Here is an 18,837-nt window from a genome sequence, read left to right as displayed (position 1 = left end):
ACAGTGTAGGAGGGTCCCTGTTTCTCCACATCCTCGCCAGCATCTATAGTCTCTTGATTTGTTCATTTTAGCCACTCTGACTGGCGTGAGGTGGTATCTCAGTGTGGTTTTGATTTGTGTTTCCCTGATGATGAGTGATGTTGAGCATCGTTTCATGGGCCTGTTGGCCATCTGGATGTCCTCTTTGGAGAAGTGTCTGTTCAGGTCTTCTGCCCATTTCTTCACCGAATTATTCATTTTTTGGGTATGGAGTTTAGTGAGTTCCTTGTAGATTTTGGATACTAGCCCTTTATCTGATATGCCATTTGCCACTATCTTTTCCCATTCTGTCAGTTGCCTATTAGTATTTTTTGATCATTTCCTTTGCATTGCAGAAGCTTTTTATCTTGATGAGGTCCCAATAGTTCATTTTTGTTCTTGATTCCCTTGCCTTGAGTAGGAAATTGCTACGGTTGAGGTCAAGGAGGTTTTTTCCTGTTTTCTCCTCTAGGGTTTTGATGGTTGCCTGTCTCACATTCAGATCCTTTATCCATTTTGAGTTTATTTTTGTGAATGGTGTAAGAAAGTGGTCTAATTTCATTCTTCTACATGTTGCTGTCCAGCTCTCCCAATACCATCTGTTGAAGAGGCTGTCTTTTTTCCATTGGACACTCTTTCCTGTTTTGACAAAGATTAATTGGCCATACACTATGGGTCCAGTTCTGGGCTCTCTATTCTATTCCATTGGTCCATGTGTCTGTTTTTGTGCCAAGGACAGATACCACATGTATGCACTCATAGGTCTAACAGGAGAAACCTAACAGAGGACCATAGGGAGGGGAAGGGGAAAGAGAGTTGGAGAGAGAGAGGGACACAAATCATGAGAGACTATTGAATACTGAGAACGAACCAAGGCTGAAGGGAGGGGGGAGGGGGAAAGGGAGTGATGGTCATGGAGGGGGGCACTTGTGGGGAGAAGCACTGGGTGTTATATGGAAACCAATTTGATAATAAACTATTTAAAAAAAAGAGTCAGACACTTAAAAAATAAAAAATAGAATATGTTCTATCCTTGTACCTTGACAAATTATCATTCATAAAAAATATTTTTAATGTATGAAATTGTGTTCCTTATATGACCAAAAGTCAGCTAAATATCAGAGACAACTGAATTTAATTATTACTGCATGTCTGGGGTGTTCTGCTGATGAGTCAGTAATAACGAAGGAGTAACAAAACAAAGGCAAACAGAATTCATTAATTACATTGATTCCATGAAATTTACTTTTCTAGTTTTCATCCTGGCAAAACCACTAATTATGTGGTCATAATCAAGATTTTTCATTTAATTTGTTTCTACTGTGAGTCATTCCAAATTAGCCTTTCTAGGGCCAGAGAAGTTGCTATACAAGTTTTTGTTTGTTTTTTTATCAATTTGAATTTGTAGAAACTTTGCTGAAACCACAGCAACTAAAGTAAAATCTCCACAGCATTACTTAGATTCAGAAACAAATCATAAATTTTTGTATCATGCTCAAACACTGTAGTAGAACTACAAATGAAAAATTATTGTAATTGTTAAATATTACAAAATATTTTAATTTCACAGTGTACATCGTTATCATTTAATAATTTTTATCATCTCTTAAATCAACATCTATATCTGAGATTTTACATAAAGAATCTATTATAGGGGCATCTGGGAGGCTCAGTTGGTTAAGCATCCAACTTCATTTCAGGTCATGATTGCATGGCTCATGAGTTTGAGCCCTGCATAGGGCTCTGTGCTGACAACTCAGAGCTTGGAGCCTGCTTCAGATTCTGTGTCTCCCCCTTTTTCTGCCCCTCCCCAGCTTGTTCTCTCTCTCTGTCTGTCTCTCAAAACTGCACAAACATTTAAAAATTAAGAATCAATTATAACATGTGATATCTAGACCTAGTACATATCAATTTAAGAGTAATATGAATCATTTAGTATTACACAATATTTCCCCGATGTCATGGTCATTTGTGGTAAGTGAGTAAGAAAATGGATGCTAGGCAGTATTGGAATATGACAATTCATTGTGTGAAAATGAATTCATATCATCTGAGAGGAATTATTTTTTTCTCTGGCCTAAGTGCTTCTTCTGCTCAAATCCTTCCCTCAGAAATGTTTGTTTCTAACCTTTGCAGTGTCACAAACTACAATCTTTACCACACAGACACAGTCACTTTTTATTTTGAGGACATGAAGCAAGGGATGGAGAGATGAATGCTGTTAGTCTCCAGAGGGGCTATTTAGGATTACAGGTCACGCTGCGCCACAGCTGAGCTCATCTCATGAGTGACACACAGTCCACACATTTGTATTTGTGTGCGTGTGTGTTTGTGTGTGTGTGTGTGTGTGTGTGTGTGCGCGCGTGCGCACGCATATGATAAATGGAACCCTCTGAGGCATAGGGCCCAAGTCAAAGGCCCCTTTGCTGTAGTCTATGCTGCCTACAGGGTGTTAAGTACTGTATAAAATAACAGATGAAGTCATAAGACATGGCTTATTTTTTCATAAGTTTGAAATCTAAGTGGGGAGCTGCCAGGGAAGGGGGAGGAGGAGCAGGATACATAAAGTAAATAAACACAATAAGACTGAAAGATGCCCAGTGAAAAAGAAAGAAATCTGGCCATTTGTAGCAAAGTGGTTGGAACTTGAGGGTGTTATGCTAAGTGAAGTACGTCAGGCAGAGAAGGACAGATACCATATGGTTTCACTCATAAGTGGAACAGGAGAAACTTAACAGAGGACTACAGGGGAGGGGAAGGGGAAAAACAGTTGGGGAGAGGGAGGGAGGTAAATCATGAGAGACTCTTGAATACTGAGATCAAACTGAGGGCTGATGGGGTGGGGGAGAGGGAAGTGGGGTGAAGGGGATGAGGAAGGCACTTGTTGGGATGAGCACTGCATATTATATGGAAACCAAGTTGACAATAAATATAAAAGATTAAAAAAAAAAACTGAAAGGTGCCCCAATGTCCAGAAATATGAGGCACTTTGTGCATTTTACCCACTGAATCCCTGTAAGTCCCAGACTGTCCCAGGAGCAGGGACTGTCTCAATAGCCATGGAGCCATGCAGAGCACCTGGCACAAAATCAATGCACAATAAACGTTGAGCAGGGAAAAAAAGAGCATAAGGCCTCTGAATTGATGAACTCAAGATTCTGACGCTTTAAAAATAAGTTCTCCTGACCCTCAATCTGTCTCCCACTTCTTTCTTTCTCCCATCAGCCCTCTTAATTCTTCCTTAGCCCCTCAAAGGCATACCCTTAGAAGTAAATCTTATCCACTTTCTTAGGTTTAAGACTCCAATGCATATTTGATATAGTCTCTCCCATTTGACTTTTTTAAAATTAATATTTACCATGGGAGTGTTGTACGTACTGGTATACACATTTAACATTTTATCTGACCTTAGGGAATTTTTTCCCCTATGAATCCTATGTGATTTCATTTCTGTTGATGAGGTTTCTGACAAGGAAGTAAAGGATGATAATCTTTAACATCGTTAGAGATGTTTTTTACAACAAAGTAATGTTCTTGAGATGATTTTCCAGACCCATTAAAAACGGGGAGCCTTCATCATGCCCAGTAACAAAAAGAAAAGAAATAACTAATGTGGAATGAACCCAAATTGTTCTTCATCTGCTATGCAACAGAGCTATACATGCACAATCACTCACAGCCATGCTCTAATTCACCCTCTTAAATGCCTCATATCTGATCCTATCTTGGTTAGTTCTATTTGCTTTCATTATGATCAAAAGCTGGAAGTTGAGAAATAATCCAGATATTTGTCAAGCATCCACAAAGTTCATTGTACCATATGAGGTCTTCAGAACATAGCGTACAGAAGAGACAGTTCTGTTCTTAAGGAGTTTAAATCTAAGAAGAAAGGAAACAAGAACATATAATTATAGTAACTACAAAATGAATAGGTCAAAAGACTGCATTTTCAAGTTAGAGAATGGGTTGAATCCAAGTTAGAAAATGGGTTGAATAAATTCAAGTCTTACCTAAATGCTGGTTTGCACAAAAGCATACACAAAAGGAAAGAAAGAAGCCAACTGAGAGCATGATACATTTGACTTAACTTTTCAAAATTAAAGTAAAATTTCCTTACAGCGAAATGCATAGATTTTAAGTGTTTAACAAATGTACATACTCCTGTAACAAAATAGCAATTATGATATGGAGTATTTCCATCACCCCAGGTAGTTCATTAATATCCAGAGCCCCTCTTTCATTCCTCATTGTAGTAATTTGTGTTTTCTCTCCTTTTTTCTTGGTCAGCTATTTTATTACCTCTTTCAAAAAAAAACAACTCTTAACTATGTATTATTCCCCATTATTTGTATATTTTCTATATTATTGACTTCTGCTCTTTATTTTTTCTTGTACTTTTTAAAACTTTAATTACCTTTTCTTTTTCCAGTTTCTTAAGGTAGAAACTGAGGTCATTGATTTGAGAATTTGCCATTTTCTGACATAAGCATTAATAAATAAGTAAACAAATAAATAAATTTTTTAAAAATAGTTTAATGTCAAATTGGTTTCCATACAACACCCAGTGCTCTTCCCCACAAGTGTCCTCCTCCATCACCACCACCTCTTTTCCCCCCTCCCTCTTCAACCCTCAGTTTGTTTTCAGTTTTCAGTAGTCTCTCAGGTTTTGCGTTCCTCTCTCTCCCCAACTCTCTTTCCCTCTTCCCCTCCCGCTGGTACTCCATTAGGTTTCTCCTGTTTTCCTGTTAGACCTATGAGTGCAAACACATGGTATCTATCCTTCTCTGTCTGACTTATGTCGCTTAGCATGACACCCACTTTCCTACAAACGGCCAGATTTCATTCTTTCTCATTGCCATGTAGTACTCCATTGTGTATATATACCACATCTTCTTGATCCATTTATCAGGTGATGGACATTTAGGCTCTTTCCATGATTTGGCTATTGTTGACAGTGCTGCTATGAACATTGGGGTACATGTGCCCCTATGCATCAGCACTTCTGTATCTCCTGGGTAAATCCCTAGCACTGCTATTGCTGGGTCATAGGGGAGTTCTACTGATAGCTTTTTGAGGAACCCCAATACTGTTTTCCAGAGCGGCTGCACCAGTTTCCATTCCCACCAACAGTGTAGGAGGGTGCCTGTTTCTCCACACCCTCGCCAGCATCTACAGTCTCTTGATTTGTTCATTTTAGCCACTCTGACTGGCGTGAGGTGGTATCTCAGTGTGGTTTTGATTTGTGTTTCCCTGATGATGAGTGATGTTGAGCATTGTTTCATGGGCCTGTTGGCCATCTGGATGTCCTCTTTGGAGAAGTGTAAATAAATTTTTTAAAGGGGCACCTGGGTGGCTCAGTCAGTTAAGCGTCTGACTCCGGCTCAGGTCATGATCTCCCAGTTTAGGGGTTTGAGCCCCATGTCGGGCTTTGTGCTGACAGTTCAGAGCCTGGAGCCTGCTTTGGATTTTGTACCTCCCTCTTTCTGCCCCTCCCCCACTCACACTGTGTCTGTCTCTGTCTCAAAAAATGAATAAACGTTAAAAAGTTTTTTAAATAAATAAAACATTTCCCCATAACTTTTGAAGTTTTTGTTATTATCATTCAGTTTGAAATATTTTCTACTTTTCTTTTTGATTTTCCTGACATATGGCTTATAGAGGAATGAGTTGTTTAATTTCCAAATATCTAGAGTTACTTTAGATATTTTATTTGTAATTAATTTCATGATGTTCTGAGAATATATCCTATACGATTTTAACCTTTTGAAATTTATAGAGAATCATTTTATGAGCTAGCATATGGTCTAAGTTGGCAACCATTCCATATTAACTTTGGTGGGTGAAATATGCTATAAATTTCAATCCAGTTAAGTTGGTTGACTTATCTTCTATATCCCTATTGATTTTTGTCTATTTGTTTTATCCACTTGTTACATTAATTGCTAAGAAAGGGATATTTAAAACTGTGAATTTGTCTGTTTCTCCCTTGTGTTCTGTCAGTTTGGCTTCACGTATTTTGAAGTTGTATTATTGGGTTTACAGTACTTAGGATTTTTATATTTTCTTGATGAATCAATCCTTTCATCATTATAAAATGTTCCTCATTAGGGGCACCTGGGTCCAACTTCAGCTCAGGTCATGATCTTGCAGTTTGTGAGTTTGAGCCCCACAGCCCAGAGCCTGGAGCCTGCTTTGGATTCTGTGTCTCCCACTTTCTCTGGCCTGACCCTGCTCATGCTCTGTCTCTCTCTGTCTCTCTCAAAAGTTAGTAAACATTAAACAAAAGCTCCTCCTTATATCTGACCATGTTCCTTGAAGTCTACTTTGCATGATATTAATATAATCCCAGCTGCTTCTTATGCTTATTGCCTGCATGAGCTCCTTTTTTCTCATTCTTGTATTTTGATCTTATCAGTGTTTATGTTTAAAGTGCATTCTTCTGTAGACAGTTCTCTCTCTCTCTCTCTCTCTAATCCATTCCGACCATCTTATTCATTTAATTGCAGGATTTAATCCATTTACAGTGAATATAATTATTGATATCTTTAGGACTGGACTTACAATCTTGCTTTTAGTTTTCTATATGTCCCACGTATTATTTCTTCTCTTCCTCCTTTCTTTTTTCTTTTGGTTTAAGCAAATTTTTTTAATATTACAGTTCAGTTTTTCTAATTTTTTTAGCAACACTTCTTTGCATTATTTTTAGTGGTTGCTCTAGGGACTACAATATGTAATTTTAACTTACTACACCTTAATTAGTGTTAATATTGTACACCTACAGTTATGAGAGTATACTGCACAATTCCATTCCTAGCCTTCCGTATTTTGTGCTTTTTTGTGTGTGTGATATATTTCATTGTTGCATATGTCTTAAATCCCACTATAAAGTGTTACTATATTTGCTTTAAATATGTTTTTAAAAGAAATTAATCAGTTTAATGTTTATAATTGGAATCACAGAAGGAAAGAAGAGAGTGAATGGAGCCAAAAATACTTTTCCAAACTTTGTGAAAAACATGCACTTAGGCATATATTTATATAAGAAGTTTAGTCAACCCCAGGTTGACAAAGACAAAGTACGCACATGTGCTCATCAAAAAAATTATTCAATATGAAGAACAATGAGAAAAAAAGATTGAAGCATTTTCAAAAACCTGTATGACAATGTAATTGGAGTCCTAAAATAAGAGAACAGAGTATAGGACTGGAAAAATATTTGAGGAGTGTTCCTGAAAATGTCCCAAATTTGGTAGGAAATATTAATTTCCATATCCATTAAGCTAAACAAACCCTCAAACAGGATAAATACAATGAAAACCACAGCTAGTTAGCACATGAGGGTCAAACTGTGAAAAACTCATAACACCATATGTTAGTTATATTGGAATTTTGAAAACCAAAAATAAAAAAAATCTTTAAAACATATATTTTTTCTGGTGTTCTCATTGTCTATAGTAGGAGAAGAAATCCAAGACCAACTACTCCAGTAATGGTTGGAGAAGAGAAGTCCTATGCATTTAAGTCTGGTTCTCCTAAGCCCAGATGATTAACTTGTACCCATTCTACTTCTATTTCTGTTATGCTCTACATGTCCCATTACTTATTTTTAGGACTACTCTGTACGTCCTATGACTACTACTCTTTTGAACTATCTCCATTAGTCAGCTCCGGCTACTACAATGAAATACCACAGAGTATGTGGCTTAAACAACAGCCTATTATTTCTGACATTTCTGGAGGTTGGGAGGTCCAAAATCAGGGGCTAGCAGATTCAGTTCTCCGTAAGAGCTCTTTTCCTGGCTTGTGGATGTCTGTCTTCTTGCTGTGTGAGACATATGATGGAGAAAAAGAGAACTCCAGTGTCTCTTATAAATACACTAATCCCATAATGAGGGTGCTCTCTCACAACCTCTATAAACTTTGCAAAGACCTCACCTACAAATACCACCACATTGAGTATTTTGGAAGAACACAAACATTCAATCCTTAAAACTATCATTCGTCCTCTTTAAACAATCAAAACACTTAATTGCTCTACTACGTTTTTTTATGTTTATTTTTTTGAGAGAGAGAGAGAGAGAGAGACAGAGACAGAGTGTGAGCAGGGGAGGAGCAGAGAGAGGGGGAGACACAGAATGTAATGCAGGCTCCAGGCTCTGAGCTGTCAGCACTGAGCCTGATGCAGTACTCAAACCCATGAACCACGAGATCGTGGCCTAAGACACTCAACCGACTGAGTCACCCAGGTGCCCCTCTCTGCTACTTCTGATAAAGTTTTGGTTAAGTCTTCAGCCTTTAAAAAATAAATTCTTTGGAATTCTCTTAAAGCAAACAAACTTTATCTGTTTCTTTGTTTATTTGAAAAACAAGATGCATTTGAAGACTTCAATTTAGGAATAGTGGTGGGGGAAAGGCTGTCATCTAACCCAGGACTTTTAGACAGCTGTCAAACATTCCAGAATGGTTCTTTAAATGATCCTTTCTTTTCTTTCTTTTATCTCTTTCTGGGTCACTATCTTGGGAGTTGGAATAAGAATATAAGAATATGGTTAAAATGATCATGGAAAGAGAGGGAAAGCTTTCATCTAAAACATTCTGCTTCCCTCTGCCTCCTGCCTTCCAATCGTCAGATAATAGGCAGTATTGGCAGTATTAACAGTCTTAAGAATCATTGACATGGTACTTCCCAATCTTCTCTTCCTCTGTTTAGAAGAAAACATTCTTCTCTTATCAAGGGCCAAAATGAATATTAAAAATGTATTTAACTGGACTCATTCTTTCATTTCCAAGGCAGATTTAACAGGGGTAGCCTAGGCTGACACTGGAATGAAATTGAAACAATCTAAATCCAAAAACAAATTGTATCCATATAATAAATTTGAGTACAATGTTTTAGCTGTACTTCAAGTAAATTTTAAGGTTTTTGAAAGCACTTTACAAAAAAATGAAAGCACTTTACTAGTTCAAATTGAAGGGAATGTGTAGCCATTTTATAAAACTATTGAGTAAATTTGGTCAACAAAAATATTCTCCAAAACCACCTAGGAGCACATGTACCCCAATGTTCATGGCAGCACTGTCAACAATAGCCAAAACATGGAAAAAGCCTAAATGTCCATCACCTGATGAGTGGATCAAGAAGATGTGGTTTATATATACAATGGAGTATAACATGGCAATGAGAAAGAATGAAATCTGGCCATTTGTAGGAAAGTGGATGGACCTCAAGGGTGTCATGCTAAGCAAAATAAGTCAGGCAGAGAAGGACAGATACCATTTGTTTGCACTCATAGGTCTAACAGGAGAACAGGAGAAACCTAATAAAGGACCAGGGGGAGGGGAAGAGGGAAAGAGAGTTGGGGAGAGAGAGGGACGCAAAACCTGAGAGACTATGGAATACTGAAAACAAACTGAGGTTTGAAGGGGAAGGGGGAGCGGGGAAAAGAGGTGGTGGTGATGGAGGAGGGCACTTGTGGGGAAGAGTACTGGGTGTTGTATGGAAACCAATATGACAATAAATTATTAAAAAAAAAAAAAACCAAAACCACCTAACGTAAAGTAATAGCCATTTGGTTAAGTTCTACCCTTGGAGAAGGGAAGGCAGTGTTTTTGCCTTGAGCATTATATGGAATATCTTTAGGAGAACTGAAAGTTTTTTTTTTAAGACATCACCACCTTTAATATAGTGATGGATGGCAGCCTGTGAGGGAAGAATAATGGATGGAAAAATTGAGGGAGAGAAAGGGCTATGCTGAAACTCCTTAGGGCTAGCCACAGTGTGAGGGCATTTCCCTAGACCAGAGTAAGCACATTTCAACAGAACCAAATTCTAAATCTGAATTTGGTGACTTGTGTTTTCACTTTTAATTCTAATCACATTTTCATTTGTTCTGCATTTTCTTCTGGGCAATTCTAATTATTGACACAAGGGACAAATTGGTCAAATTTGTGGCTAGAATCAGAATGCTTGTATCTGAGAGGAATTTGTGCCTACCTTTTACAGCCTGGAGTATAAGGCTCTATCCAAAATCAAGCAAGTGAGAAATTCAAGATGCAATGGGTTGAGATGGAATTTTCCAGCCCTTGAGATGGGCAAGAGAACAAGAAATACATATTCTTGTACATTTAGTTTAGGTTTATTTATTTTTCTCAGCACATTTTATACACATGAAATATGTGAGGAAATTTACTCTACCTTGGATCTCTGTAAATTCCCAATTCATTTGGCTGTAATGTAGAGAAATTTTGAAAACCAGTCCAGATTGTTAATTGCCTGTCAATTTGATTTTGTTCTCCACATTGAAACAAACCTGACAAGCTTGTCAGAGAACCTGTAGTTTCCTTGACTTGCATATCTAAACATTCCAAATATTTTCTACCTCCCCTAACCCCCCAAATTCTGGACATTAGTTTATGTGTTTGTTTGTTTTTCTGTTTTCTTAGCCAGAGTGCCGAGAATAGGCTTATCTCCTCCTGTTCCCATGGGCCTGAGCTCCGCCCACGTGAGAGTAAAGCAGTCTCAAAGCCTGGCTGTTGAGTACAAAGTATAAAAGGAACCAAATCATGTTAAAATTAAACCTCAGGACATTATTCTATACCTTTCTAGGGCATGTACCTCTAGGCTCACTGAGCCAGTACCTGTGTGTCTGAGGGAAAACTTGCATTTTGAGGTTAAGGAAGGGTATTTCTGTGATATGGAGGTTTATCAACCCTATTAGAAAACACTCTGCATAGAAGTCAGCCTAATCAAGAATTTCTCTGAACTGTTAAACTCACTTAAACAGTAAATCAGTCTCCTCAGCAAGTATATACATGAGCCCTAGGAATCAGGTTCACATATCTCATGGCCACTTGTATCTGAGTCTACACAGTCAAGCCACATGGCAAGTGTTGTTTGTACAAGTGACATGGGAGCAATATAAAGAGCTAGTCTGGATGGTCAGGACATCTGAAAGGCCCATGGACGATCACATAATTGAATTCTTTTCATTTTCATCATCTGTGTGGAAGAGGGGATACTAGACAAAGTCTACAACATTGGCTTTATTCAAGGGTTTCCAAATGTGAGTGATCATAAAAATTATCTGTGAGCTTTGTGAAAATACATTCTAAGCGTCACCTCATAGACCTGAGTCAGCAATAAGGCTTTGAAATTTATATAATTTGAAAACTTCTTGGTTGATAAGGGATCAGCTAGGTTTTTGAGAATGACTGCTTTAATTTCTTTTCTTATATAGTACAAAATAATTATTAAATGAAATTAGGATGATAAGATACCAAATTATAACTGAATATCTACATGACTGAACTCAGTGGTTTTGCATAGTAACCAAAATAATGTTGGCAAAGCCATAAAATTTCTACTTAAGCATTCATGGCTGGGGGCAGCGGGGTGGCTCAGTCAGTTAAGTGTCCGGCTTCTAGTTTCGGCTCAGGTCTTGATCTCATGGTTCATGGGTTTGAGCCCCACGTCGGGCTCTGTGCTGACAGCTAGCTCAGAGCCTGGAGCCTGCTTTGGATTCTGTGTCTCCCTCTCTCTCTGACCCTCCCTTGCTCATGCTGTCTCTCTCTGTCTCTCAAAAATAAATTTAAAAAGCATAAAAAAGTTTTAAATTAAAAAAAAAAAGAATCCATGGCTGTGTGTAAAGCTAGCCTGACTCTGGAGCACCTTCTCTACTTAGCTGCTCTTCTCTCTCCCGACCATCCCTTTCATTTGAGGACATTACTTTATTCCCCAATAAAATATGTGTGCTGTTATTATTGATTATACAAAGCAGTATATGCATGGCAAAAAAACTTAAACACATAAAATAAAAAGAACAAAGAGTAAACATGACTTCAGACTCTACCACGTTCAGATAACCCCCATTAATTTTGGATCTCTCCTTTCATAAAACTCTTTGTGTACACATAAAAATACATAATTATAAGTATATATTATGTAACTGTTGCAGAATAGATTATTGATCAGAAATATTAACTCTCTCTCCTAACCCCACGTCCATGAGTAGAGCATACTTCCCAGTCCCTTGACTTTGTCATTTCCTTTGGCCAATAAATGACAATGTACCAATTTCAAGCGTAGGCCTGTACATGCCTCTCATATCTCTTCTTGACCTCTTGAGATTCTGTTATTCCATAGGAAGAGACTGTCCCAGCCCTCCCACTGACCCTGCTTTGTGCAAAACCCTCTCTGCTGGTCCAGCTGTAGAAGATATATTTTTTTTTAATTTTAGAGAGAGAGAGAGCAGGAAAATGAGGGAGAGAGGCAGGAGAAAAAGGGAGAATCCAAAGCAGACTCCATGCTCATCATGGACCCCTATGTGGGGCTCAATCTCACAACCCTGGCACCATGACCTGAGCCAAAATCAAGAGTCAGACACTCAATCAACTAAGCCACCCATGTGCCATCCCCCTCCAAAATTTTTAAAATAATAAATTTTATAGTATTATCCATCCATGCATGAACACCATATTTTTGTTGTTGTTGTTGATTTTTATTTGCTTGTTTGCCTAATACATCTCTGCTACTCTCCTTACCATCCCTCTCCTCCAACCCTCATGTATCCAATGTTACCAATCTATATTGTATCTTTCTATACTTTTTTCCACTTTTGTATAATTATACACACATATATAAACATATACACAAAGGAGAATTGTCATTGTTTGTTTTACAAAAATAGTATAATATCACAACTATGATATACCATGAAGGATACTAAGTACAAGCACATATATATGTCCTTATTAAATAAAAATAAAGTTATCATGGTGGGCCCTAATCCAGTATAACTTGTATCCATACAAGAAGAGAACATTTGGATGCAAATACACAGAGGGAAAACTATGGGAAGACACAAGTGGAAGACAGCCTTCCACAAGCCCAGGTGAGAGGCCCAAGGGAAACAAAAACAGCCCTTCAGAACTGTGAGAAAATAAATTCCAGTTATTTAAGCCACCAGGTACTTTGTTCTGGCAGTCTTAGCAAACTAATACAGATGGTTGGGAGAAATCCATTAAAAGACTGAGGAAAAAGGGCACTTAAACATTGCTGTAGAAAATGTGAATCCTAACAGGCTTTTTGGAAAGCAATTTAGCTATTAAAAATTTGTTTCCGGTTCTTTTGCCACTACAACAATACAATTAAAAATATATACATGCATTTATCCTCACTGAAAAAGCCTTTATTTTTATGGACAAATTCCCAAGAGTGGAAATGCTGGCACCAGATTATAAAAAAGAAGCTTTTCTTGTGGGTTCCCCAGAGTCCTATTTTTCCTGTGATGACTCTATAAAATTGTGGCTCTCAAAATATTTCATTTCTTAAAACTTAAGCAGCATGGTAAGTATGAAAATCACCTCAGAAAATCACTGTCAACAAAATAAAAGGTAGCACAACCCTGTAACAATGCAGTTTGTATTCATTTCATATTGCTACATAATATTACCACAAATTCAGTGGCTTAAAGTAGCACATATTTACTATTTCACAGTTTCTATGGGTCAGAAGACTAAGGATGGCTTAGCTGAGTCCTCTGCAAGGCTGGAGCAAGGTGCTAGCTGGGCTGCGTTCTCACGTGCAGGCTCAACTAGGGGGAAAAGCTGCTTTTAAATTGGTTTGGGCTGTTGGCAGAATTCAGTTCTTTGTGATTGTAAGATCAGCTTCTTACTGGCTGGAGGCTGGAGGCCACCTGTAGGGTTTGGCATATAGGTTTCCCTTCATAAGGCTAGCAAATAGCCTGTAAAGTGAGTCTGCTAGGAAAACAGAGTCTTATACAACATACTCACAGGAGTAGCATTCCATCGCCTTTGTCATATTCTATTGGTTAGAAGCAAGCCTCAAGTCTACATTCAAGGACAGAATGCACAAAGATGCAAACACCAACTGACGGAAATCATGGGAGCTACCTTACACTGTCTGCCACACAGATTTGAAATCTTCCTTGTCTGTAAGTGAAGATATACACTACCTTTTCTTGGGAGGTTAGTTTTACTAATCAAATTTATCTAAAGTCAGTGTGCCTGACTTCCCAAAACAAGTTAGTAAAGATATCTGGTATTCCTTGCTCCTTTCCTGGATTTTCTTGATGTTATGTTCACTGACTTTGTTATGACTAAATTCAAATCAAAGAACATTTGTTGAATATCTTCTAAGAAATCATATTTTCAGAGGCTGTGAAAGGTCTGACCACTTCCATATTTTGAGGCTACTATTATAGTAAAAATTTTAACAAATTTCTAATAAGGGTTATAACATTGTTATATATTTTAAATGGGAATTTCAGAACTATAAAATATAATATCTGAAGTAAAAAATTCCCTGGATAGATTAAAAAAAAAATTTTTTTTAATGTTTTATTTATTTTAGAGACAGAGAGAGACAGAGCATGAGAGGGGGAGGGGCAGAGAGAGAAGGAGACACAGAACCGGAAGCAGGCTCCAGGCCCTGAGCTAATGGTCAGCACAGAGCCTGATGCGGGGCTTGAACCCACAAATGCAAGATCTGACCTGAGCCGAAGTCGGAGGCTTAACCGACTGAGCCACCCAGGCGCCCCTCTGGATAGATTTAATTGTGAAACAAAGTTGAAAGCAGAGTCAGTTATTTTCAAGGTAGATCAATAGAAATTTGAAAAAAAAAAAACAGAAAAAAGTTTTTAAGGTTTTATTTATTTTTGATATAGAGAGAGACAGAGCATGAGAGGGGGAGGGGCAGAGAGAGGAGGAGACACAGAACCGAAAGCAGGCTCCAGGCTCTGAGCTAGCTGTCAGCACAGAGCCCAATATGGGGCTCGAACCCATGAACGTGAGATCTGACCTGAGCCGAAGTCAGAGGCTTAACCGACTGAGCCACCCAGGCGCCCCCAGAAAGAAAATTTTTGAAAAAATTAACCGAGCTTTAGGAATATGAGGGTTGAAATATCAAAAGGGCTGACATACAGGCACATGGAATACCAAAAATAGAGAAGAGAGAGAATAGGGTAGAAAAAACATATGAGGAATTCATGGCAACAAAACTTCCCACATTTGATAAGATATATACACATATATGTATACACAAATTATATATATATTTACAGATTCAAGAAGCTTAGCAAATCCCAATAAGAATAAACACAGGGGAACCTGAATGGCTCAGTCAGTAGACCATACAACTCTTGATCTCAGGATTGTGAGTTCAAGCCCCATGTTGGGCATGGTGACTACTTTTTTAAAAAATACAAAGAAAACCATGTCTGAACATATTATAGTCAAACTGGTAGGCAGTTTCTGACATGGGTCCAAATGACTCCAACCTCATAGTATTCATGCCCTGGTGTAATCCATTTCTTTGAGTGCAGGCTGAACTTTGTGACTTACTTTTGGTGAATAAAATAGAGAAAACTGATGGGATGTAACTTCCATGATTAGATGATAAAAATTGTGACTTTCCTCTTGATAGTATGCTCGCTCGCCCTCTCTCTCTCTCTCTCTCTCTCCCCACCTCAACCACCACCCGACTCCTCCATTCTGCTTGCTTACTGTCACTAAACAGGCTACCATGCTATGAAATGCTCTATGGAGAGGACTACATGGCAAGGAACTGAGGGAAAACTCTGGCCAATAGCTCATGAGGACCCAAGACATCTGGCCAACAGCCCATAGGGAGCTGACTGTTGACAACAATCACAAACATGAGGTATGTGCACATTCTTCACAATCAAGCCTGAGAAAACTACAATTAGCCCATGAGAGACCAATACCAGAGAACCCAAGAAGCTGTGCCCAGATTCTGAAATCCTGACCCACAGAAACAGTAAGATAATAAATGTGTATTGTTTTAGCTGCTAAGTTTTAGAATAATTTGTTACACAGCATTAGATAACCAAATACTGTTGAACCAAAAATAAAGAGAAAATTGTGAAAGCAGCTATAAGAAACATTACATATTATAGGGAAAATTATTCAATGACTTTGGACTTTTCATCAAAACCTATGGGGACCAGAAAACAGTGAACAATATTTTTCAAGTCCTTAAAGAATAAAACTATTAATTCAGCATGCTGTATCTAGCAAATATATCCTATGAAAATGAAAGAAAACTAAAAAAGTTAAAAATTTTTTTCATATTTATTTATTTTTGAGAAGTAGAGAGACAGGGTGTGAGTGAGTGAGGGGCAGAAAGAGAATGAGACACAAAATCCAAAGCAGGCTCCAGGCTCTGAGCTGTCAGCACAGAGCTTGATGAGGGACTCAAAGTCACAAACCATGAGATCATGACCAAAGCTGAAGTCAGACACCAATCACCTGAGCCACCCAGGTGCCCATAAAACAAGTTTTTCAATAAAAGTAAACTAGGAGATTTCATTACCACCAGAGTGTACTATAAGAAATGCTAAAGGGAATTCATCAGACTAAAGAGAAATGACATAAAAGAGAAGCTCAGATCTTCAGGAATGAATTAGAGCCATCAATCAAGAATGGTAAATATTGAATCAATATATATGACTGCTTCTCCTATTTTATTTCAAATAAACATAATTTTTAAAGAAAAAATTATAGAATTATTTTTGAAGATTCTAATGAATGTAGATATAATACATATGATAACTAGAGCATAAGGATGGCAGATAAAGGGCTAAATGGATCTATACAAATGAAGATTTACACACTATGAGACATGAAACTTTAAATCCAAATATAATGAAAAGTTAATGATATATATTGTTACTTCTGGCATAAATAGGTAGAAATTAGTGCTAAAAAATCCAATAAATAAAAATTAAATTCCAAAGGAGGTAGAAGGTGAGGAAACAGCAAAACAACACAAAAAACAAAGGAGACTGAAAGAAAAAAAATATGAAAAACCAGACTTAAATCAAAGCACATCTCTCATTACATTAAATATTAAGGGACTAAACATTCCAAAAAAGGGGGCAGGGAATATCAGAATAGATAATCTGGTGGGGAAAGCAGGACTCAACTCAGAAACATATTTAAGATAATACTCCTTAACTTTTATCCAATATTTCTAGGTGGTTTTGGCAGAAAGGCTTTCAGGCCTATAATTTTTCTGAACAAGAAATCTTGATGTCCTACTTCACTGTGAGTTTACTAGAAAGGAGAAGTAGAATGACAACAGCTTATATGCACCAAATACTTCTATTCCTGGTTGATGGACAGCCTTCAACAATAAAATAAGAGGAACTTTAGAGGAAAATGATGTCCTGAGCATCTAGACTAATTGATGACTTCCAAAAAGGGACATTTTGTGTGCTCTGTGCATGTGATCTTTAGGTTTAAATTCTTTTTCATCCTGTTTCTCATTTGAAACAATTTTTTAACATCTTTCTGCCAGGCACTGTGCTATAAATTGGAAAAACAGAAAGGAACAAAACAGACATAGTCCCTGTCCTTAAGAAGCAACCTAGTTGGGTAAAAAAAATAAATAAATAAATAAATAAATAACTGTTTAATAATCCTTATGAGAAGTGTTAAGTAAAAAATTACCACAAGAGTCAGACTGCAGATTACTTCAGCAGAGATCCTAAGCCTCAACCATTGGGAACATCCATTCTCGGAGAACTAAAAAGGAAGTTTAATTGTGTGATAACAAACTTCATTCCCCATGCTTTCACCAGATTTCAAAATTGTGCTAAAATTTTAACTAGAAATTTCTGTTTTAGAAATCAGCAATTACTTACCACCCTGTTCCTATCTGAACAGGCTTTTGCTATAGCATACATTCCTTACCTGGAATCCAGGAACTATGGGCCGATTGATATGAATGTTGGCCATCCTCTATATACTGTTAGTGTGCCATAAACCTATGGGATGTCTTATGGAAGAAATAAAATGGTGCATGTGCAACCATCAGGGTCAAGTTCTACATAAACTACATAAAACTACATAAACTACATAAATTATTTCAACAGAAAGAATTTAATCTAAACAATAGTTAATCATGGGTAGGGAATTGAAAAGGCAAACATGGAAGCTAAGGCATCACAAAGAAAGTAACCTCAGGAAGCAAGTACAAGCCTTAGGGCTAAGGGAAAACAGAAAATGAAGACATTGGTATTATTAAAATGTAAAGGCTTGGAAGAAGAGCCCCATGGAGCTGGTACTTAATCCTTTGAGGAAGAACACTGGTCAGGTGGTGTTATTTCTCTAGATTTATAGTAAGGTTGGTACTGATATTATGGAAAAAACTGCAAACAGAAACCAAAGAGTGCAATCTCTTCTCATTGGCAATGTAAAGAATCACTCCTGTCAAAGCCTAACAGGGGGTAGCCGGCAAAGCAAAAATTGTGGGTTACAGAGTCCAGCAACACAAAGCAGAGAATAAAATGGTCGACTAGTTAATGGTGACAGAGCCAATCAAAACTGTGGAACTAAAGATAGTGAGAAGTTGAGAAGCTGAGAGTACACTAACCAGCTTATTGAAGGGGAGCAATGGTCAGGATGAAGTTAGCCAACTTTATAGAGGGAGTAGCCTTTCTTTTCCACTAGTTACCACTTGGGAACCTGGAGCAGAAGATGCTAAGAATGAGTTAAATATACCTATAGGCCATCCCTTACTCATTCATATTAGAGTCTTTTTTTTTTAATTAGGATCATCTCAGGGGCACCTGGGTGGCTCAGTCAGTTGAGCGTCCGGCTGTAGCTCAGGTCATGATCTCACAGTTTGTGGATTTGAGCCCCGCGTCAGGATCTGTGCTGACAGCTCAGAGCCTGGAGCCTGCTTCGGATTCTGAGTCTCCCTCTCTCTCTGACCCTCCCCTGCTCACACTGTCTCTCTCTCTCTTAAAAAGAAATAAAACATTTAAAAAATTTTTT

At 37.8% G+C, this 18,837-nt stretch overlaps 1 pseudogene; it reads right to left on the bottom strand.

The window, feature by feature from the left end:
* Positions 1–17,796, bottom strand: part of LOC115287114 — a 21,897-nt pseudogene extending 4,101 nt beyond the window's left edge.
* Positions 17,797–18,837: the final 1,041 nt, after the last annotated feature.

This window comes from Suricata suricatta, chromosome 3, assembly GCF_006229205.1.
Source record: "Suricata suricatta isolate VVHF042 chromosome 3, meerkat_22Aug2017_6uvM2_HiC, whole genome shotgun sequence".
Taxonomy (NCBI): Eukaryota; Metazoa; Chordata; class Mammalia; order Carnivora; family Herpestidae; genus Suricata; species Suricata suricatta.
Note: the sequence above shows the minus strand (reverse complement) of the source record. Positions and strands in the feature narration are given on the sequence as shown.